The sequence below is a fragment of the Callithrix jacchus genome, chromosome 16, assembly GCF_049354715.1.
Source record: "Callithrix jacchus isolate 240 chromosome 16, calJac240_pri, whole genome shotgun sequence".
NCBI lineage: Eukaryota > Metazoa > Chordata > Mammalia > Primates > Cebidae > Callithrix > Callithrix jacchus.
Genome location: NC_133517.1, coordinates 1,748,662 through 1,771,887, shown reverse-complemented (window position 1 = coordinate 1,771,887; position 23,226 = coordinate 1,748,662). Strand labels below are relative to the sequence as shown.

At 43.2% G+C, this 23,226-nt stretch overlaps 1 protein-coding gene across 2 annotated transcripts in view; it reads left to right on the top strand.

Moving 5' to 3' along the window:
- Positions 1-23,226, top strand: part of LOC118148433 (uncharacterized) — a 190,049-nt gene that overhangs the window by 78,696 nt on the left and 88,127 nt on the right. Inside the window, exon 2 of one of the 2 annotated variants that reach the window (XM_078352459.1) lies at positions 9,519-9,648. The exons of the other annotated variant lie outside the window; for it this stretch is intronic. The gene's annotated coding sequence lies outside the window, so the exon portion shown is untranslated. Of the gene's footprint in view, positions 1-9,518; positions 9,649-23,226 lie in introns of those variants that run through there. 2 annotated transcript variants of the gene reach the window in all.

Here is a 23,226-nt window from a genome sequence, read left to right as displayed (position 1 = left end):
CTGCCTCGGCCTCCCAAAGTGCTGAGATTACAGGCATGAGCCACCGCTCCAGGCCTCCTTCCTTCCTTCCTTCCTTCCTTCCTTCCTTCCTTCCTTCCTTCCTTCCTTCCTTCCTTCCTTCCTTCCTTCCCTCCTTCCTTTCCTTCCTTCCTCCCTCCCTCTCCCCTCTCTCTCTTTTCCATCTTCTCTCTCTCCTTCTTTCTTTTTCTCTCTCTTTCTTTTCTTTCTTCACTCACTCTGTCTCTCTCAGGCTGGAGTGCAGTGGTGTGATCACATCTCCTGGGTTCAAGTGATCCTCCAATTTCAGCCTCTCGAGTAGCTAGCACTACAGTGCCACCACGCTCAGCTAGTTTTTGCTGGTTGTAGAGGTGGGGTCTCACTCTGTTGCCCAGGCTGATCTCAAACTCCTGGGCCGAAGCAATCCTCCTGCCTTGGCCTCCCAGAGTGCTGGGATTACAGGTGTGAGCCCAGTCATGCCGTTTCTTCCTGTGTTCCTCTCCATACTTTTTGCTACTAAATTTCCTTGCAATGAAATCCTAAATTTCTATCCTGTAGAATGCCCGCCTCATGGTAAAGAAATGCGTCTGTTTTTACCAACTCTTTGTTGAATGTTTGTGCCTCACCTCTCTACTGTAAGTAAAACCCCACCGTGGAGCTGCGGTCCCTACACCTCTCTCAGGAACTGCGTTCACTGTGGTTCAGCGGGACTGCTGATATTCGCCCAGAGTGGACTGTAGCCCTAGCGTTCACAAACTTTCCTTTATTCTTTCATCTGAGAGGTAGAGAGATGCAGAGACGTAGAGGCTGAAGACAAGTGGGCTCTGATGTGTGTGGCAAGTCAGGTGACAGGGTCTGTGTGATTCTGAGACGAGGACACCAAACAGCCATGAGGAAGGGGTCAGAGAGCAGCTGACCTCGGGACGAATGCTGATGTGCTGCAGGCTTGCCTTATTTTCATTTTTTCCTTTCCTTGTCAGTTAATTTTACGTAGTTCCTAGGGATGGCTTCAGTATAAACTCCCGAAGCCCCTTTGCTTTCTGTGACCGTACCCAGGTTTATCAGGATACACAGGGTGCTGACCCGCTTCCAGTCAGGACATGAGTGATTTGCGTTCCAGCGCATGCTGCTCCAGGCATGGTGCCTGATGCATTGTATTGTTTTATTTAACCTTACAACACTTTTTTGTAGTAGTGTTATAGGATTGACAGGTGCATATGCCGGCTGCACATGAACAGATCAATACATTGAGACGGAAGACTTTGCAGCAGAGAACAAGTTTAATGATCGCAGGATACAGAGAGAGGAGATGGGAAGAGACCCCCAAATCCATCTCCTGGAGGAGTTTTCGTTGGGGGTTTTTAAGGAAATCTCAGAGGGAGAGGAACTGGAGAACTGGAGTTTTTGATTGTTTGGGGGAGGGGGATGAAATCATCAGTATGTGGAAATTGCATTCTTTTTTTTTTTTTTTTTTTTTTTGAGACAGAGTCTCATTCTGTCACCAGAATCTCAGCTCACTGCAACCTCCGTCTCCCGGGTTCAAGCAATTCTCCTGCCTCAACCTCCCAATTAGCTGGAACTACAGGCTCACGCCACCATGCCCAGCTAATTTTTGTTTTTTTTTTTTTTTTGAGATGGAGTTTCGCTCTTGTTACCCAGGCTGGAATGCAATGGTGCAATCTTGGCTCACCGCGACCTCTGCCTCCTGGGTTCAGGCAATTCTCCTGCCTCAGCCTCCTGAGTAGCTGGGATTATAGGCACGCACCACCATGCCCAGCTAATTTTTGTATTTTGAGTAGAGACGGGGTTTCACCATGTTGACCAGGATGGTCTCGATCTCTTGACCTCGGGATCCACCCGCCTCGGCCTCCCAAAGTGCTGGGATTACAGGCGTGAGCCACCGCGCCCAGCCGGAAATTGCATTCTTAGGTGAGTCAGCTCCTTAGGTGCTCCTGACCATCTGAGTCAGGAGTTGCATTCTCAAAGGGAAGAGTTAACATTTCAATGTTCAAGTTGTTATCTATAGAGCAGTTAAGGGGAGCTATAATCTTGTGACAGGGTCTGTGTGATTTTGGGGTAATGGGCACCAAACAGCTATGAGGAAGGGGTCAGAGAGGAGCTGACCTCAGGACGAATGCTGATGTGCTGCAGGCTTTGCTGATTTTCCTTTTTCCTTTCTTCACCGATTAATTTTATAAAGTTCCTAGGGGTGGCTTCAGTACAAGCTACTGATGTCCCCCTTTAAAGATGAAGAAACCAAGGCTTAGAAAAGTTAAATAATTTACCGGAGACTCATGCTCTTCCTTGGAAGTGATACATACAAATATTTATGTTTTCACAAAAAATTGTGGAAGACTATTTTCATAAGGATAACATGCCCTTTGAAACGTGCTGCTTTTAAATCTGAGTCATCTTATTCCTTTTTTTTTTTTGAGACGGAGTCTCATTCTGTCGCCTGGCTGGAGTGCAGTGGTGTGACCTTGGCTCCCTGCCACCTCTGCCTCCCAGTTTCAAGAGATTCTCCTGCCTCAGCCTCCCGAGTAGCTGGACTATAGGTGTGCGCCATCCCACCCAGCTAATTTTTCTATTTTCAGTAGAGACGAGATTTCACCATGTTGGCCAGGATGGTCTCGATCTCTTGACCTCGTGATCCACCCACCTAAGCCTCCCAAAGTGTTGGGATTACAGGCATAAGCCAGCACGCCTGGCCTATCTTATACCTTAAAAACAATAGGAAAAGTGGAAAGCATTGCTCAATATTTTCCTGAGGTTTTGTAGATTTGGCATAAGGCCTTCTGGCAATAGTTAAATGACATCTTTTGACAATTCTGTGGCCACAACAGGTTGAACACTAAGACTGATGCTAGATAGTGACCAAGATGACATTCTTCATCAGAAGCCCTTTCCTCTCTTTCCTGCCATTACAGAAGTTGAATTATTTTATCCACTGTCCTCCTTAATGTCCTAGCAGAGTCCAACATCTGAAGAGAATCGGGCTTAGTCATACAGGGGTGTAGATGTCTGATCACAGCTGACCGTATTTACTTGACTGAGAAGGAAGCACAGCTTCGGGTGGGAAGATACAGATCTTGTTTTCTGTGGCCCTTGGAGAAGCTCAGCATCTATCCCGCAGGCGGCCTCTGTTTCTGTGTGTTGGAAAAATCATCTGGACAGTTGGCTGTTGTCTGTTGTAGTGGTGTTAATCATCTGATTTATTTTTTTGAGACAGGGTCTCACTCTGTTGCCCAGTACTGCAGTCAGAGCTCACTGCAGCCTCAATCTTGCAGGCTCGAGTGATCCTCTCACCTCAGCTTCCCCAGTAGCTGGGACTACAAGCATGCACCACCATGCCCAGCTAATTTTTGTATTTTTTGTAAAGATAAGATCTTGCTGCGTTGCCCAGGTTGGTCTTGAACTCCTGGGTTCAAGTGATCTGCCCATCTCAACTTCCCAGAGTGCTGGGATTACAGATGCAAGCCACCGCGCCTAGCGCCGGACGTTACATTTTTAAACTCAACTTTTTATTTTCAAATATTTTTGTGTTTGTTTCTGTTGTTGGTTTTTGAGACAGGGTCTTGCTCTGTCACCCAGGCTGGAGTGCAGTAGCACAATCAGAGCTCAATGCAGCCTTGATCTTCTGGGCTCAGGCAATTCTCCCACCTCAGTTTCCCAAGTAGCTGGGACTAGAGGCGCACATCACCTCACCTGGCTGACTTTTAATTTTGTTGTAGAGACAGTGTCTTCTTTTGTTGCCCAGGCTTGTCTTGAACTCCTGGACCCAAGTGATCATCCCACTTTGGCCTCCCAAAGTGTTGGGATCACAGGAATGAGCTACCGGGCCTGGTCAAACACTTTCATATTTACAGAAAAGTTGCGAAGACAGTACAGAGACTTTCCATAGACACTTCAACAGCTTTCCCTGAAGTTAACACCTTATACCACACATTCTGTGTTCATCAGTATCTGCTGAGAGCTTACACTCAGCGCTTCCCATACATGAGGAGTAATCTTCAAAGTCACACTGCAAATTGTCACGTTATATCTGTTCCTTGGCTCTCGTTGGCCGTGTTTCTTCAGTACCTGATCTGTCTTTTAAATTAGGTAGACTCTAAGGTAAGTTCTTCCGGCTTTGGAATTAGAAGGCTTGAATTTAAGTCTCGACTCTGCCATTTACCAATTGCTTGACCCGCATTTTCTCTGTAATATTCACCGTCCCAACCCGGGAGAGCTGGTTTGAGACTCTGGCCCGCATTGGCGCTGAAGGAGGGCGGCCTTGTCAATCTCATTTCTCCCCGTCTCCCCAGTGTTTTGTAAACAGTCAGAAGTTAATAAGCGTTCAACACGCAGGGGGCACGCTGACTGAGTGATTAAACAAGGTATGTTTAGCCGTGCGCGGTGGCTCATCCTGTAATCCCAGCACTTTGGGAGGCCGAGGTGGGCGGATCACCTGTGGTCAGGAGTTCGAGACCAGCCTGACCAACATGGTGAAACCCCATCTCTACCAAACTACAAAAAAAATTAGCTGGGCATAGTGGAGGGCACCTGTAATCTCAGCTACTCGGGAGGCTGAGGTGGGAGAATCGCTTGATCCTGGGAGGTGGAGGTTACAGTGAGCCAAGATCGCGCCCCTGCACTGCAGCCTGGGCACCAAGCGTGAGACTCGGTCTCAAAAAAACAAAAACACCAAACAAGGTAATGTTTAAACAAGGTAAACAAGGTAACACGTTAACATTGGCATGCAAACACGTTAGGGGTTCTAACTGCTCTTATGTGAAACTCCCACGATCTGTGCGTGTTGCCGACGCAACTCACGCACTAGCTGACCCGTGATTGGTGTCCATGGACCACCTCCTGTTTTGTTCATGATGGAGTCTGAACCCCCTTATAAGTGAGTGTTTGAAAAGCAGTGGACGTGATGAACTGCCTTTTCATCCTATTAAGCTATGTTTAAAAAATGCTAGGTACATTTAAAAAAGGCTGGGCAACGTGGTAGCTTATTACTTTTACTAATAAATATTTTCTGATAGTTTATGTGAACTCAACGGACAGCGTTGCTTTTATTTCCGATTTTTACTTACTGGGGTGCTGATGTCCATTTTTGTTATATATTGTTTTCTTTATTTCATTTCATGCGGAATGTAAATGTGTATAAGTCATGCATCTGCATTTCGTTATTTATCTCTGGAAGGCGAAAATATCTCCTTCTAACTCTTGCCTTTTACCTGTAATGAGTTTTGTGCTCCATTTTGATTTGATTTTCTTTCAGTTGTGCTACAGCAATAGACAAAGCTTGAAATATTATATTTAGGATCGCTTTGCTGGAAGAGAAGACGAAACGATTCATTTAGTGCTGCAGCCCCAGGAGGCTGCATTCCATGTCACTGTTTCCACGCTTAGACAGCTGGGTGCAGTCTCCTCTTGTTATCAGTAAATTTCATGAATTTGCTGGTTCTGGGGAGGACAAGGAAGGTGTAAATATTTGAGTATTCCCTGCGCGTAGCAATCTCACAGTGTCACATCTGTCTACTACCTCTGTGAGACAGTCCATTTGTGTAGAGAATAAGTGTCCTAGGAAATAAAGCAATCAGGAGTGTCGAACTGGAACATAAGAATGATATTCTGGGCTTAAAAAGCATATATGAGACCGGAGTTCATTGATATATAACCTCGAAGATTGCTCTGAATGACAATCATGTTGTTATGCCGGCAGAGAATTGTGAAGTTTTAGAACTGGAAGTTCTATTTTTTTAAACCTTATTTTATACATGAAGAAATGGAGGCCAGAAGGGCCCAGAGCTTGTGAAATTCAGGCAGCCCGCGGGAGACTGAGACCATGCAGATATAGAGATACAGGCTTTGACATCTGCCGCCGAGCTTCTCTGGACGAGGGATGCTTTTCAGCCATTGTTATTATTCAGCTTGGCGGTTATTCAGAGCCCTGCTTATCTGCCTTAGTCCTGCTTCTGCCTCTGTTTTAGTGAATCTACTAACTGTACCTGATGGCTCTGTACCTGGGAGGAGGTGAATCCTCAGCTAGCCAATTTTGTGCTTTAGAGGGGATTTGGCAAAGATTCCATGGGAAGGAGTTTTTTTTAAGATAAGTAACTTTTTTTTTTGAGACGGAGTTTTGCTCTTGTTACCCAGGCTGGAGTGCAATGGCGCGGTCTCGGCTCACCGCAACCTCTGCCTCCTGGGTTCAGGCAATTCTCCTGCCTCAGCCTCCTGAGTAGCTGGGATTACAGGCACGCGCCACCGTGTCAAGCTAATTTTTGTATTTTTAGTAGAGACAGGGTTTCGCCATGTTGACCAAGATGGTCTCGATCTCTTGACCTCGTGATCCACCCGCCGTGGCCTCCCAAAGTGCTGGGATTACAGGCATGAGCCACCGCGCCCGGCCTGTAACTTTTTTTTTTTTTTGCCAGTTCCTGTGGGTCACTCCTATAATCCCTGCACTTTGGGAGGCCAAGGCAGGTGGATCACCTGAAGTTAGGAGTTCAAGACCAGCCTGGCCAACATGATGAAACCCCATCTCTACTAAAAATAAAAAAATTAGCCAGGCGTGGTGGCGGGGGCCTGTAATCCCAGCTACTCGGGAGCCTGAGACATGACAATTCCTTGAATCCAAGATGCGGAGGTTGCAGTGAACTGAGTTTGAGCCACTGCACTCCAGCCTGGGCAACAGAGCGAGACTCCATCTCAAAACAAACAAACAAACGAACAAAAAACAAAGATAAAAAGCTTTTAACAGGATTCTGCTGTTTTAGTCTATGACTCCGTGTTTTCCTCTTAAGGTGATTAAAAATATTTCAATTCACTGGGCACAGTGGCTCATGTCCTTGTAATCCCGGCACTTTGGGAGGCCAAGGGGGGAGAATCACCTGAGCTCAAGAGTTTGAAAGCAGCCTGGGTAACATAGTGAGATGTCATCTGTATTTTACAAACCACAAAAAATTAAATTAAAAAATGTTAATGTATTTGTATCTCTTCTTTATTATATCAACATAGGTACATATTAATATAGAAATCTTCTTCCAGAAAATACTGTCTATTAATGCGCTTTGCCCTATGAAATAAACAAAAAATAAAAATAAACAATGGTACTTTGCAATCTGGTTTGGTAGTCATACATGGATTTGTAATAAAAGCTTATCAGTGGCTTGGAGTAAATAACACATTGTTCGTAGTAAAACGAGAAGCAAGCTGAAATTAGAGACAGATTAGAGATCATTGTGGCAGAGGATGGATTAATGAAGAGGAGAGAGGTTTTAGAATGCGGCATGAAAATGTTTGTCAGCTGAATAAAGCCGTTTAAATTTTATTATGGTATAGTGAGGCAACTACTGCATTGTTTCCCAGTTTTGTGTAAGACATTTGTTTTTGGTTTTGTCTCTTTGAGATGAAGTCTCGCTCTGTCACCCAGGCTGGAGTGCAGTGGCGTGATCTTGGCTCATTGCAACCTCTGCCTCCCGGGTTCAAGCAATTCTCCTGCCTCAGCCTCCCCAGTAGCTGGGATTACAGGTGTGCCACCACGCTCGACTAATTTTTTTGTATTTTTAGTAGAGACGGGGTTTCACCATGTTGGTCAGGCTGGTCTTGAACTCCTGACCTCGTGATCTGCCTGCCTCAGCCTCCCATAGTGCTGGGATTACAGGCATGAGCCACTGCGCCTGACCTGTGTAAGACAGCTTTTAAAAGAGTTGCATAGGATTACTTGGTGTTCATCATTAAGCTGTCGTTGTCTGAATCCTTACAGATGAAACCATTTCAGAATTTCCTTCTTTCTTGGGTTTTTAAAGAAAGACCAGAAAAATAATGCAGCATTTTTTTTTTTTTTTGAAAATGAAAGTCAGAAAGAGAAATACTGAGTAAGTGAGGGAAGGGAAGGAGAAAGGAGAAAAAGAGAAATTTTGCACAGGATTATGTTTAAAAACAGCCAGAGATGACAGAATCACTGCTCATAGTAAGTTCTCACCGTCCTGGTGTCTGTGGACATTACGACATAATGATAAAAAAAGTGTCTCTTCCACAGTTCTCCTTCTCTGGCATCAGGGTTTCCTTCTCTGCTTCCTTACTGCTTCCATCTTCAAAAACACAAACCACCAAACTTCTCTGGACACAGCCTCTTTCTCAAATTCCTGAAGAGTTGCCTTCTTACTGTCTCCAGTTCCTTTTCTGCTATTTTCCCCTGAATCACTTGAACGCGGCTTTAGCCTCCCTCGCTCCCCACCCCAGTGGCCGTCCCCACCCCACGCAGCTGGCCCCCTCTCCTCCTTGAGGCCCTTTCTTCACTGGGCTTTCCAGGACCTGGTGCCCTCCCTCCTCTTACCTCTCCTGACCTTCTTCATCATCTGACCTTGGATCTCGTCTCTATCTACACCAGCCTCATGGAATGAAACACCAAATACGTGGTGGCCACTCCCAGATCTTGATTTTCAGCTCAGATCTCTCCTTTAACCTCTAAATCACATATCCGGGTTTCTACGTAGAAATCTCCAAAATAGATCCAAACCACACTCTTGATTTTCCAAATTCACCCCCATCTAGCTATTGGCAACGTGACCTGCCAGTTGGCTCAGCCCCGGATTTCATGTTATCCTTGATGCTTTTCTTTTACTTTCACACCCCAAATTTGATAATTGGGATGCTGTCTGGCCTCGCCCTTCAACATTTCCATAATGAGATGACTTCTCACCCCTGCACTCCTATGTTCTAAGGAGTGAACTCCTGTGTCCTGAGCCTGCCTCTGCCTCCCGAGTAGCTGGGATTCCAGGCGTGCGCCACCAAGCCTAGCTAAGTTTTGCGTTTTTAGTAGAGACTGTTTCACCATGTTGGTCAGGCTGGTCTCGAACTCCTGACCTCAGGTGATCTGCCTGTCTCAGCCTCCCAAAGTACTGGGATTACAGGCTGGGATTATCTTAGTACTTATAATGACCTTAGTATTGTAATATATTAGTATAACATAATATTAAGATCTCAGTAGCTATAATTGTAGTTGAAATACCTCATTATTTTTCCTAAAAGTTCTATTCAAAAAATTTTAATACAATCATTTATAAGTTTTATTTTTCTATACTTAGCACACTTTTTGCTGTCATTATTCATAGTTAAAAGTGTAATGTTTGGTCTCTAGAAATGCTGGTATCTAGAAATGCCAAGGTAGCTTTGGGCTAAATATATTTTCTCTATCCTTTTATAGCCATTATAAAGGTAATTTTTAGAAAATTAATTGCTTTTTGATGTCTACCATTAAGTGGAAAAAGCTAAACATCATTAATTCCAGGTGTTTTTCCCTGGACTGCTAAGATTTCATCACAGCTTTGGACTTCAAAAATAAATTACTAATAATTTGCCAAATGGTATACATGTCATTGAATACATCGTATTGACATGTAATGCAACTACTCATATTCATCTTAGCTCGGATTTTTAAAGAATGCAGGTGTTTTGGGGCATGGTGTTCTAATAGTGCATACGTCCAAAATGTATTGCTCAGATTTTAAAACAATTTGTCTTGTTCATAGTTTTGCATGCTTTGGCTCATCCTGCAAACACCACGTCTGAAGCTGAAGGCAGATTCCTCTGAACTGCTCCTTTTCCTGATCTTCATCCAGAGTCTCATCACAGCTGCTTGCCAGGGTGATCTCCTGGGGGCGATCCTCCTCTCTTTCTACCCTGAGGACACCTGATTAAGAAGACTGATGTTTGTCACCCAGATATCTCTTACATTCATTCCTATTACCTTAGATTAATACAAGTTGTCATTTCCTATAAAAACTAGATTGAAAATGAGTCTCTAGGCTGGGCTTGGTGGCTCAGGACTGTAATACTCATGCCAAGATCCTCAGGGCTGATCATCTGACGTCAGGAGTTCAAAATCAGCCTGGCCAACAGGATGAAACCCCGTCTCTGCTACAAATACAAAAAAATTAGCCAGGTGTGATGGTGTACGGCTGTAATCCCATCTACTCCGGAGGCTGAGGCAGGAGAATCTCTTGAACCTGGGAGGTGGAAGTTGCAGTGAGCCGAGATCACACTACCGTTCTCCAGTCTCAGTGACAGAGCAAGACTGTGACTCAAAAAAAAAAAAAAAAAAAGATGAGCCTGTACGTTGACCCCTCGCAGTCTACTCATCATCCAGCCAGTGATCTGTGTGTTTCAGATTAGTCAGCTCCTCTGTTGCCGGCCTGCTCCAGGCTACCTCCTTAGCATAGTGTGTATCATCTGATGTCCAATTCTGCTGGAGGTGGAGCCAAGGGAAGGGGCCTTGTCCGGCGCAGAGCAATCGCCCTGGGCCATCCCTAGGGGGCGCCAGCTGGTCACCAAGAAAGAACAAGTGACCTAGGAAAAGGGGGAGTCAGGTAGAGGGTGGGGCTGCACAAAGCAGACAGGGTGAATGAAAAAGCAAAGATGGTCCTATAAATCAAGAGGCAAGAAGGGGGGACTCCTGATGACATGTGGGTCCCCTAACCATTTCCTCTTTGGGGGAAATGTTCAATTTATAATAAGGGAAGGTGTTGCATAGAGATCACGTTCCTCTTTCTGTCTAGACAGATGAGGTTAAGTGTCCTCCCTGAAGCCTAGGTACCAGCTTTTCAGTGCTACTTACTTTAATTTTTAAATTTTTTTTGAGACAGAGTCTTGCTCTGTCACCCAGGATGGAGTGCAGTGGCAGGATCTCAGTTCGCTGCAAACCTTATATCCCTGGCTGAAGAGATTCTCCTGCCTCAGCCTCCCGAGTAGCTGGGATTACAGGCGCCTGTCACCACAGCCAGCTAGTGTTTGCAATTTTAGTAGAGATGGGGTTTCACTATGTTGGCCAGGCTGGTCTTGAACTCCTGACCTCATGATCCACCCACCTTGGCCTCCCAAAGTGCTGAGATTACAGGCATGAGCCACTACTCCCAGCCTCTAGCGCTACTTATACCAAATCCAACCTGCACAGACCTTCACCTTTTTGTGAGCTGTTTTCTCTGCCTTGAAGTCCTTTACTCAAGGCTTGCGGAGTTACTTCCTACCGACGAAAGACTTTCTGTGAAGGCCTTTCTGCACCTCTCTCTCAACGCTTTATTTTTCAAATAGAATAAAGCGCCCATTCTCCTGGGAATGAGGTCACATCTTGGCCATAGGCCTGTTCTATGATTCTTCACCTTGCATTGTAGCTTACTTTCTACTGACAGTCTTGAAACCGTCCCTGTAAATTTTATAAAATTAATCAGGGGAGAATGGAGATGAGAAGTGAAAACAAGCCCAGTTTGCAGCACATCAGCATTCGTCGTGAGGACGGCTGCTCTCTGACTGTTTCCTTATAGCTGTTTAGTGCCCATTGCCCCAGCATCATGCAGACCCTGTCACAGGATTCTAATTCCCCTTCACTGCTCTATAGATAACAACTTAAACATTGCGATTTGAGATATTTCTTCAGATCCAGCATTGTCATGAAACGAATGGTGCCAGGTAGTGTGAAAAACCCCATGAGGAACTGAGTCATCAAAAAATGTGGTTTCCACATCTTGAGGATTTCATCCCCCCTTACTCTGACCAGTCAATGACCCTTGAACTCCATGATACCTATAAAAAGCTTCCTTCCACAGTGTCTAGTACATGGTAGGCTCCCCAAAACATTTCCAGTGCACTTAAATGTAACCTCAATTCTTTTCCTGTGAAGAGATGATAGAAAAGAGAAGAAAGTCATTGCTTCCCAAGACTTTTGTTAAAAAAAAAATTTATTTTAAGCTTAAAAATTTTTTTTAGATGGTTTACTTTCTTTTCCTTGCTTTTGGCGTTTTATGATTTTGAATATTATTATAATATGACATGATCAGCCTGAAGAGACCAAGCTTTTATATTGGCAAAAATAGATCAGATTTAGGTTAACAAATATGTAGTCTGCACCGGATTAAAAACTCTAATCACAAGGGTGAGGTGGGATGGGGTGGAGGTAGCAGTGACTATGGAGAAGTACACCGGATGAAAACTGGCCCTGAATTATTTGGAAACTTTGATGAGTTTCCATGTAATTGTGTTTCTGGCTGAGAGTGTAAAGCTTCACCTGTTTTAGTATGGGAGATGGTGACTGCCTCTGTTTTTTGAATTAGTCCTTTAGTCATCTAAGCATAAAGCAAATTTTTGGAACTAACCATCCAGTCAAGATCGCCCATCAGAGTCTGCATTCTGTCAGGTAAGGTAAACAGAGTGTGTGACTGGGTGAGGAGAGCTTTGTTGTAGACTCTGCTGCCCTTTGCGGTGTAGAGATATTTCCGATTTCATATGTGCAGGCTGTATTTTATTCTGAATAACCCCGGTTTTGCACAATGTGCAATGGAAATAGAGCAGAGGAACCTGAGAGGGTCGTCTGACTTAAAATTATATTTGTCAGTGAGTTTTCTTTTTTTGAAAACATACCTTCTGAGAATAAGAAGTGATATTTTAAGTCTTTCCAAAATGATGTACCTCATATATAACCTCTAAGAGATTCCCGTATAAATAAACTCAAAACATTCTACTCTGCTTAGAAAATTAGGCCATGAGTACACCGTTGTATTATGTACCACCTATACATATTCTCACTACTTCTCTGAGTGGTATTCCTTTTCTTTCTCTTAATTATGAAGAAAATAAATATCTGAGCGTTTCCAGCAATACGAAAGCATATACAGTAAAATTTACTTTTTGATCTTTTTCATGTATTCCCTCTCACTGCAGAAGTCTAGAGGCGACTTCTATCTTCAGTGGGTGTCCGTCTTCCTAAAATCCTTACAATGTGTTTTAGTTTGCTAGGGCTGCAATAACGGAATATCCCAGGCTGGCTGGCGTGAACGGCCAAGCTTTCTCACCAGCCTGAAAGTTCCGTGTTAGGGTGTCACAGTTTCGACTTCTCTTGAGGCCTCTCTGGCTTGCAGGTGCCCCTTCCTCTGTAAGCACTCACCTCCGGAGCCTCTGTGGCCTCTCTGTGTCTAAATTTCCTCGTTTTAATGCGAACACTGGTAGGATGGGATTAGGGCCCACCCTAATAGCTTCATGCAAACTCAATTACCTGCAAATCTGCCATCTCTTGAGGACCTGGGGTTAGGGCCTCAGCATATGAACTTCGGGGAGGCACAGTTCTGCCCACATGGCATAGATGCAGTATCTTTTTCTAACAGGCGGGAGTTCAATACACTTTTTTTTTTCTGTGATTTGCTTTCTGCCTAACAATATAACATATGTGATTGCAGTATTCTCTAATATGGGTAATCTGTATTTATCACATTCACTTTTTATTTTTTTGAGACTGAGTTTCACTCTGTTTCCCAGGCTGGAGTGCAGAAGTGCTGTCTTGGCTCACTGCAACCTCAGCCTCCCGAATAGCTGGGATTACAGGCATGTGCCACCACACCCGGCTAATTTTGTATTTTTAGTAGAGATGGGTTTCTCCATGTTGGTCAGGCTGGTCTCGAACCTCTGACCTCAGGTGATCCACCCACCTCAGCCTCCCAAAGTGCCGGTGTGCTAACCTACCCTGTGTTAGCCAGACAGACTCCATTTTGCTGAGAGCCAGATAGACTCCATGTTGACCTCCACCTCACCCTTCCTGACACTCCTCCCTGAAGTGCATATCTGGGTCTTGCTACTGTACTGGGTCATGTTGTACTTAGAACTATACAAACATGTAAGTTTTGTAACCATAACCTGCTTGGCAAGCCCACTTGCCATTGTGAATGCCCCCACTTTGAGACAAGTATCGAATACCCCCCTCAGTAACCGGCAATCATGGGAACCATTGTGTATACCCTCCTTAAAAATCAGCAATCATGAGAACCTCCTGCGTCCTAGTTACCAGCCTCCTCATCTAATTTGCTTGTTCTGCTTCTGTAAACTCTGCTCCAGCGAGGCTCCCCCTCCCTTACCTAAATCAAGGTGTAAAAGATAAGCCCCTTCCTCGGGGCCGAGAGAATTTTGAGCATTAGCCATCTCTCAGTCACTGGCTAAAAATAAAGGACTCATAATTTGAAACTCGGAGCATGGCACTGTTCCCTCTAACTCGCCTGGGTATAACACTGGGATTACAGGTGTGAGCCACCATGGCCAGCCATTTATCACATTATTGATGAACATTTACGTTGCTTCAAATTGCTTGCTGTCATATACACTATTACGTTGAATATCCTTGGAATCGTATCTATTTAACGTATGTGATTTTTTTTTTAGGGAAAGATGGCTAGAAATGGAATTTTTGGCCGGGCGCGGTGGCTCACACCTGTAATCCCAGCACTTTGGGAGGCCGAGGCGGGTGGATCATGAGGTCAAGAGATTGAGACCATCCTGGTCAACATGGTGAAACCCCATCTCTACTATACAAAAAAATAGCCGGGCACGGTGGCACGTGCCTGTAATCCCAGCTACTCAGGAGGCTGAGGCAGGAGAATTGCCTGAACCCAGGAGGCGGAGGTTGCGGTGAGCTGAGATCGCCCCATTGCACTCCAGCCTGGGTAACAAGAGCAAAACTCCATCTCAAAAAAAAAAAAAAGGATTTTTTTTGGTTAATGTGTAGGTCATTTACATGTTTTGATGATACTGCCAAACTGTGTTCTCAAAAGGTTAAATTAATTTGAACCTGCCCAAAAACTTCATAACTTTTAACTATTACCAACTTTCAATATTATTAATTTTTAAAAAATTTATAAAGGTAAGAGATTTTGGCCAGATGTGGTAGCTTATATTTGTAATCCCAGGAGTTTGGGAGGCCGAGACAGGTAGATCACTTGAGGTCAGGAGTTCGAGACCAGCCTGGCCAACATGGTGAAACCCAATCTCTACTAAAAAAAGAAAAAAAAAAATTAGCTGAACGTGATGGTGCATGTCTGCAATCCCAGCTACTGCAGGAGGCTGAGGCATGAGAATAACTTGAACCAGGGAGGTGGAGACTGCAGTGAGCTGAGATTGTGCCACTGCACTCCAGCCTGGGTGACAGAGTGAGGCTCTGTCTCAAAAAAGAAAAGGAAAACAAAAGAGGTTTAATTGGCTGATGGTTCTGAAAACTTTGTAGGAAGGATACCACCAGCATCGGCTTCTGGGGAGGCTTCTGGAAGCTTCCTGCTCAGCGGGCCAAGCAGGAGCTTGCATGTCACAAAGTGGGAGCAGGAGCAAGAAAGCAGTAATATTGGTACATTAAACAATTTGTGTATCTGACGGGCAAAACTCACTGTTTAATACACATTTCTCTTGTAAGTAGAGAGGCTGAATATCTTTTTTAATTTAGTTGCTGTGTGTCTATAAATTGTTTATAGCAGATACCTATTTTTTATTGGGCTGTTGGCCTTTTTGTTATTCATAATTCTTTATATATTCTGACTATTTGCACTTTACCTGTTTTACATTTTAAAATATTTATCTTAGAAGTGACTTACAGCTTAACCTTGTTTTTGGGTTCTTTCGACCTAGAGGGGTTTTGTATTTTTACGTGATCTAATCTGTCAGTATTTTCCTTTTAGATATTGGTGTGTTTGGGACTGTCATGTCTACTAACAGGTAACAGTACCATTTTCCCCGTGTGTTCTTTGCTATTAATTAATACCACATCATAGGTTTAGACTATACAGAAGAACTCGGAGTGAAACACGAAGGTCTGCTTTCCTCGTCCATCCCCTCACTGCACACACAGCCCTACCTCCCCGACCTGGGCACCACGTTCCCTGACCTGGGCAACCACGTTCCCTGACCTGGGCAACCACGTTCCCTGCCTAGCACTCAGCATTCTAGCTCATTCTCTATGCATTTGCACATGCCTGTAGATCTCATTATAAAGCCATAAATGATATTCAGATACAGGTTTGCTTATTTTACTTGCTTTTTCTATGCGATAGAATGTCTCAAAAACTTTAAATGTCAGTACAGATAAGTGTGCCTTGCTCCTTTTAGTGGCTAAATGTTACTGCCTAGTGCTTAGCCTATAATTTATTTAAGCACTTCTGTAGGTGGGTTTTGGGGTGCAGGGGAGCGCTCAGCTTGCTCCCTGTTGGGCTCCAGGCTCTTGGTCTCTCGCTCCCTTAAGAATGAGAGAGGGTACCAGGTCAGGTGCGTTCATGAATACCAGACCCCAAACAGTGTTTGCAGAAGTGATTTATTTAGCTAGAGAAAGAGAAAAAGGAGAGGAAGAAAGAAGAGCTTCAATGAGGGAGTGTGTGGAAGTGGGCCCCAGAGGGGAAATCTGCCCAGATGAGGGAAACAGGGACTTTTAACCTGGGGGGATTCCGACCTTCTCCAAATGCCCTGGCCAATGAAGAGTTCCCTTAAACTTCGGCTGGAGCGATTGACTTTTTTATCCTTTCCCATGCCGATGAGAATTAAACAGAAACAGTTAAATCTCCTGATGGAGAGAGATGGTGGGGTGGGGGGATGGTGCCAGGAAGTTTCTGCCCTTAAAACTACGCCCCTTGTGGACCTGGAAAGAGAACACGTTCCCTCACTTCGACCATGATCAATACGCAGGCATTTCCAAATTGTTTTGCTATGGCCACGATTTCAGAAAGTAGAACTATTAGTTTTGTTTTCTAAGGTTGAGTCTAATTTTTATCTATCTGATACTCATTTTTGTATTCAGCCTGAGAGCAGGAGTTAAGGCTCTCAGCCATACATTGAGCAGCCCATCTTTATCAATTTAAACTGAGATTTTCATATACTTAAAAAATTATATGTCTAATTAATTCTGCTCCTTGACTCATTGTTCTTATGTTTCCTGTTGCTATGTCGAGACCACACTGTTTTCATTACTGAAAAATGACAAAATGCTCGATTATCTGCTCAAGCAAGCTAGTCTATATTATTTTTTTTCCTAAAAGTATTTAGGTAATTTGTATCATTTATTTTATTTGCTAAATGGGGTAGAGACAGCTTGTCAAAAATATGGTTATTTTACAGGTTTTAAAGGTGATTTTATACTAAGAGATTAATTTGGGGGGCATCAAACTGTTAGAGTATTGAGTCTCTCACAATACCTATGTCATGTCTCTCTTTTTTTCCCCTGGTTTTCTCTGATGCTCCTTCCTTCCTTCCTTCCTTCCTTCCTTCCTTCCTTCCTTCCTTCCTTCCTTCCTTCCTTCCTTCCACTTATTTCTTTCAAGTAATTAAAAGAAACTTGCTACACTTTCTTTTCTTTTTTTGACAGAGTTTCACTCTTGTTGCCCAGGCTGGAGTGCAATGGCGTGTCATGGCAACCTCTGCCTCCCAGGTTCAAGCCATTCTCCTGCCTCATTTTTCTGAGTAGCTGGGATTAGAGGCAAGGGCCACCACGCCTGGCTAATTTAGTACTTTTAGTAGAGATGGGGTTTCTCCCTGTTGGTCAGGCTGGCCTCAAGCTCCTGACTTCAGGTGATCCACCTGCCTCAGCCTCCCTCCTGGGATTACAGACATGAGCCACCATGCCCAGAGCATATTTTTCTTTTTATTTAACTTCCTATCTATACCGCTGTTTTGATATTATAAATGGAATCTTTTTCTTATTAAATTTTTGTTTTTTGGACCAAGTCTCACTCTGTTGCCCAGGCTGGAGTGGAGTGGCACAATCTCAGCTCACTGCAGCCTCCACCTCCTGGGTTCAAGCAATTCTCCTGCCTCAGCCTCCTGAGTAGCTGGGACTACAAGTGCATGCCACCACGACCGGCTAATTTTTGTACTTCTAGTAGATACAGGATTTCACCATGCTGGCCAGGCTCATCTCCAGCTCCTGGCCCCAAGCGATCCACCCATATTGGCCTCCCAAAGTGCTGGGATTACAGGCATGAGCCACCTCACTCTGCCATTCTTATTAAATTTTGTAATTTCTTATTGCTCTTACATAGGGAAGTCATTTTCTTTGCATATTTATCTTGCATCATTAAAAAACAGTGTTGTCCTTAAGAATTTAAAAACTAAAAAAAGTTAATATTCAATTTAGAATATAGGAATAATTTGGGGGGCAATTATGTGACCTTTTGTGTAAATTACCTTCAGGGTTCTAAAAGGTTCAAATACACTTATAATGACCATAAGGAGCTTCATGGAGGAGCAACTTGACCTGGTCTTTTAGGAAAAGGCAGCTGGCTAAGCAATGGATTTCCGTGAACAATGGTATGACTACTTGATTATGGTATATGCTTAAAAGGGTAATTAGCGGCTGGGCGCGGTGGCTCACGCCTGTAATCCCAGCACTTTGGGAGGCCGAGGCGGGTGGATCACGAGGTCAAGAGATCAAGACCATCCTGGTCAACATGGTGAAACCCCGTCTCTACTAAAAATACAAAAAATTAGCTGGGCATGGTGGCGTGTGCCTGTAATCCCAGCTACTCAGGAGGCTGAGGCAGGAGAATTGCCTGAACCCAGGAGGCGGAGGTTGCAGTGAGCAGAGATTGCACCATTGCACTCCAGCCTGGGTAACAAGAGTGAAACTCCGTCTCAAAAAAAAAAAAAAAAAAAAAAAAAAAAGGTAATTAGCATTTCTTGACAGATCAGAGAGGAAAGCTAAAACCCAGGAGAATAGTGGACAGAATGGTCGGGTGGCAATTGTGAAGACTCTTCAAAGTCAAGTGGAGTCGTTTGGAATGAATTCGATGAATAAGGAGAACCATTTTGGGGTCAGGGAAGTCGTCCTGACAGTAGAGCTGTAGAATTATTTCTGGCACATTGGAGGCAGTTGGATCCAGAGTAAACGTGCTAGAAAGCTGTTCGAATCATACAGTCTTACAGAGGAAAGGACCCGAAACAAAGATAATGGTAAATAAATGAGGCATTTCCAAAGAAGAAAATGTCGGATGAAGAAACCGAATATGAAGGAAGAATAAAAGACTTACGGTATTTTTATTTTAGTAGAATAGAGTAAGAGGAGCGTGATCACCGAAGTGGATGGAAAGCTGTTTTAGTGAGAAAGAAGAGTAAGTTTGGGTCAGAACACATTTAGATAAGTATTGGAATAGCAGAATGTACATCGGATAAAACACGGAATCCGGGTGACCAAGGAGCTGAAAGAGCTCAGCAGCATAGCCTGCTTCTGTTCCGGGGCAAGCCGCCCTCTGCCAACCTGCTTTGAGCTGTGCTGTGGTTACACTTGTCTTCGCTGGGTTTCTATTGATGTGAAAGGGGTTTTGTTGTCGCTTTTGTTTGGGTAGAAAACAATAAACCAGGGAAAATGACTACCTGGAATATGATTTTCTGAAAAGTACAATTATGTTGAAGTTAACCTTTTTATAAAGGATATTTCGGTGTTCTGTAAAGGGTAAAGACATTAGGCTTGTTTTAAACTTAAAGGTCACATTTATAGGGAAAAAGGTGGGAAGACGAGCAATGCTTTCAAGAACCACTGCAAAGGAATTATTATTTTTTGTATTTTAACTTTTATTTGGAACAGGGACTTGCTCTGTCACCCAGGCTGGAGTGCAGTGGCGCCATCTCGGCTGCCCATAGCCTTGACCTCCTGGGCTCAAGCAATCCTTCAGTCTCTCGAGTAGCTGGGACTACAGGCGTGTGCCACCATGCCCAGCCAATTTTTAAAAAAATTTCTGTAGAGATGGGGTGTCCAGACTGGTCTGGAGCTTCTGGGCTGAAGCAATCCTCCTGACTTGGCCTCCCAAAGTGCTGTGATTAAAAGTGTGAGCCACTGTGCCTGGCCTACAGCAAAGGAAAGCAATGAGTACATTTCAGTTTCCTAAAATTAATCCCCAAAGTCTCAAAACTTAAGAAGAAATATTTGACAAAAAAATTACATGAAATTTCTGGAATTCTAGAGTGCATTTCTTTCATATAATAAATCTTGTGAAAAAACTGAAGGAGCAGTTACAGATGTAGGTGGCAGTAATATAGATGCACCCTAACACCTTTGTGTTAAGCTCCTGATTCTTTCAAACATACTCCTTTCTTTTTTTGAGTCGGAGTTTCGCTCTTGTTACCCAGGCTGGAGTGCAATGGCGTGATCTCAGCTCACTGTAACCTCTGCCTCCTGGGTTCAGGCAATTCTCCTGCCTCAGCCTCCCGAGTAGCTGGGATTACAGGCACATGCCACCATGCCCAGCTGATTTTTTTTTTTTTTGTATTTTTAGTAGAGATGGGGTTTCCCCATGTTGGCCAGGATGGTCTCGATCTCTTGACCTGGTGATCCACCCGCCTCAGCCTCCCGAAGTGCTGGGATTACAGGCGTGAGCCACCGCGCCCAGCCTCAAACATAATCCTTTTTACGTTCCTTGGAATCTTATAAAGGCCAGCCAGAAAACTAAGAGCATTTCAAGGATGTAGAAATTCCCTGTTGGAACACACATTTGTTTGAGGATTGATTTTAATTACTAATTGACAAAAATAGTTGAAAAAATATTGATTACATATAAGCTTTATTAAGAACTGCCGTCAGCTTTTTAGACTTTTTTGATGTACAGTTCTATAGTTTTAACACAGGTGTGTATTCACATAGCGACCGCCATTATCAGGATATGGAATTGTTCCTTCACCGAACAGCACCCTCACGCCGCCTGTTCTCATCCCCCTCCCCAGACCTCCTAAGCATCCGCAATCATGAATCGGTACTTTGTCACTATCGTTCTGTCTTTTTGAGAATGTCACACAAATAGAATCGGGCAGTGTCACTCAGCGTGCTGCCTTGGAGATGCACCCACACTGTGCATATCCATTCCTCATTCCTTCTTATTGCTGTGGTATTATTCTGCACCACTGTTTTGCCATTTACCCGTTAAAAGACATTCAGATTGCTTCCAGCTTTTGGCAATAATGAATAGAGAAGCTATAAACATTTACGCAAAAGTATTTATGTGAACCTAGTTTATAATTACTTTAAGGTAAGTAGGAGTACGATGACCGGGTGAACTGTTTTCCAGGGTGGCGGTGCCATTTGCCGTTGCCACCAGGAGTATGTGAGAGTTCTCGTAGTTTCATGCGCTCGTGAGCACTTGGCATGGCCAGTGTGTTTTATTTCAGCCATTTTAATGGATGTGAAACTCACTGTGGTTTTAATTTGCATTTCCCTGATGGTAAATAATGCTGCACATCCTCATGGGTGTGTGGTGTTGATTTGCATTTCTCTAGTGATTTGTAATTGGAGCAACTTTTCATGATCTTATCGGTCATTTGTGTATCTTCTTTGGAGAAATAGCTATTCAGGTTCTTTGGCCATTGCTTTAACGAGGCTGTTTGGTATTTTCGTTGTTGAGTTCTACGGGCTTTTTATGTATGTTGAACGTTAAGTACTTATCAGATATCTGATTTCACATGTTTTCTTGCCCTTGGTTGGTGCCTTTTCACTGTGTTGATTGTGTCCTTTGAGACACAGATGTTTTAAATTTCGACGGAGCCCAGTTTTTATATTTTTACTCTTTTCTTGTCTTTTAGTGTAAAATCCAAGAAAGTACTGCCAAATTTAATGTTATGAAGCATTTCCTCTATGTTTTCTTCTAAGGCTTTTATTGTTTTTGCTCTTTTAGTTCTTTCATCCATTTTGAATTAATTTTCATATATGGTATTGAGTAAGGGTTCAACTTTATTTTTTTATATGGTTATCTAGTTTACCCAGCACCATGTGTTAAGAAAACTGTCTTTTCCCCATTGAATGGTCTTGGCACTCTTGTCAAAAATTCATTGGTTAGCCAGGCATGGTGGCTCATGCCTGTGATCACAGCAGTTTGGGAGTCTGAGGTAGGAGGAGTGCTTGAGCCCAGGAGTTTGAGACCAGGCAACATAGTGAGACCCTGTCTCTGTACAAAAGTCAAAAATTATCCAGGTGTAGTGGTGCATGCCTGTGGCCCCAGTTACTTAGGAGACTGAGGTGGGAGGATTGTGTGAGCCTGGGAAACTGAGGCTGCAATGAGCTGTTATAACGTCACTGCCACTCCAGTCTGAGCAGCAGAGTGAGACCTTTTCTCCACAAAAAAAAAAAAAGGAAGAAAAGAAAAAGAAATTTGTTGGCCATATATGTGAGAGTTTATTTTTGTGATCCCTATTCTATTTTAATTGATCTCTATGTCTGTCATTACGCCATTACCACACTATTTTGAGTATTGTAGCTTTTTAGTAAATCTTGAAATCAGAAAATGTATGTCCTCTAACTTTGTTATTTATTTATTTATTTATTTGTTTTTAATTAATTAATTAATTTATTATTTATTTATTTTTTTTGAGATGGAGTTTCGCTCTTGTTACCCAGGCTGGAGTGCAATGGCACGATCTCGGCTCACCGCAACCTCCGCCTCCTGGGTTCAGGCAAGTCTCCTGCCTCCACCTCCTGAGTAGCTGGGATTACAGGCGCGCGCCACCATGCCCAGCTAATTTTTGTATTTTTAGTAGAGATGGGGTTTCACCATATTGGCCAGGATGGTCTCGATCTCTTGACCTGGTGATCCACCCGCCTCGGCCTCCCAAAGTGCTGGGATTACAGGCGTGAGCCACCGTGCCCGGCTTTTTAAGGATTCTTTTGTCTGTTTTGGGTCTATATGAATTAAAGCTTTTTTCCTATTTCTTTAGTAACAATAATTGAGATTTTCATAGAGATGGCACTGATTTCTAGATTGCTTTGAGTAGTATTGCCGTCTTAGCAAAATAAGTAGGAAGACTTACATTTAAGTCTTTAAAACATTTCTTTTAGTAATGTTTTATGGTTCTCAGTGTGTAAATATTTGGCCTCCTTGGTAAAATTTATTCCTATTTTATTCTTTTTGATGCTATGGTAAATAAAATTGGTTTCTTGATTTCTTTTTAAAAATTATTCATTGCTGCTATATAGAAATGCAACTGATTAGTGTGTGTTGATTTTGTATTTTGCAACTGTGATAGATTCATCTATTACCTGTAACTTCTAGTATTTTAAATTAGTGTGTTCAGACCATATATGTTTGGATTTAAGTCTACCATTTTATTATTATTTTTTCTGTCTCTTCCCCCTGTTTTCCCCTCTATTTAGCACTTCCTGCCTTATTTGGAGTTATTTGAATATTTGTTAGTACTCATTTTAAGTTATGTATTCTGTTTCTGACTACCTATTTTTGTAATTTATTCTTAATGGTTGGTTTAGGGATTACAATGTACTTATTTCATTTTTCACAGTCTACTTAGAAACGCTGTTTCACCACTCCAAGTGAAATGCAGAAACTCTATCACCATATATGACTCCTTATTCCCTCCCATTTATGTTGTGGTTATCTTGTGTCCAACATTTGTATACCCTGAAAACTCCATCAGCAATGTTATGATTTTTGTTTTCTACAGTCAGACATGTTTTTAAAG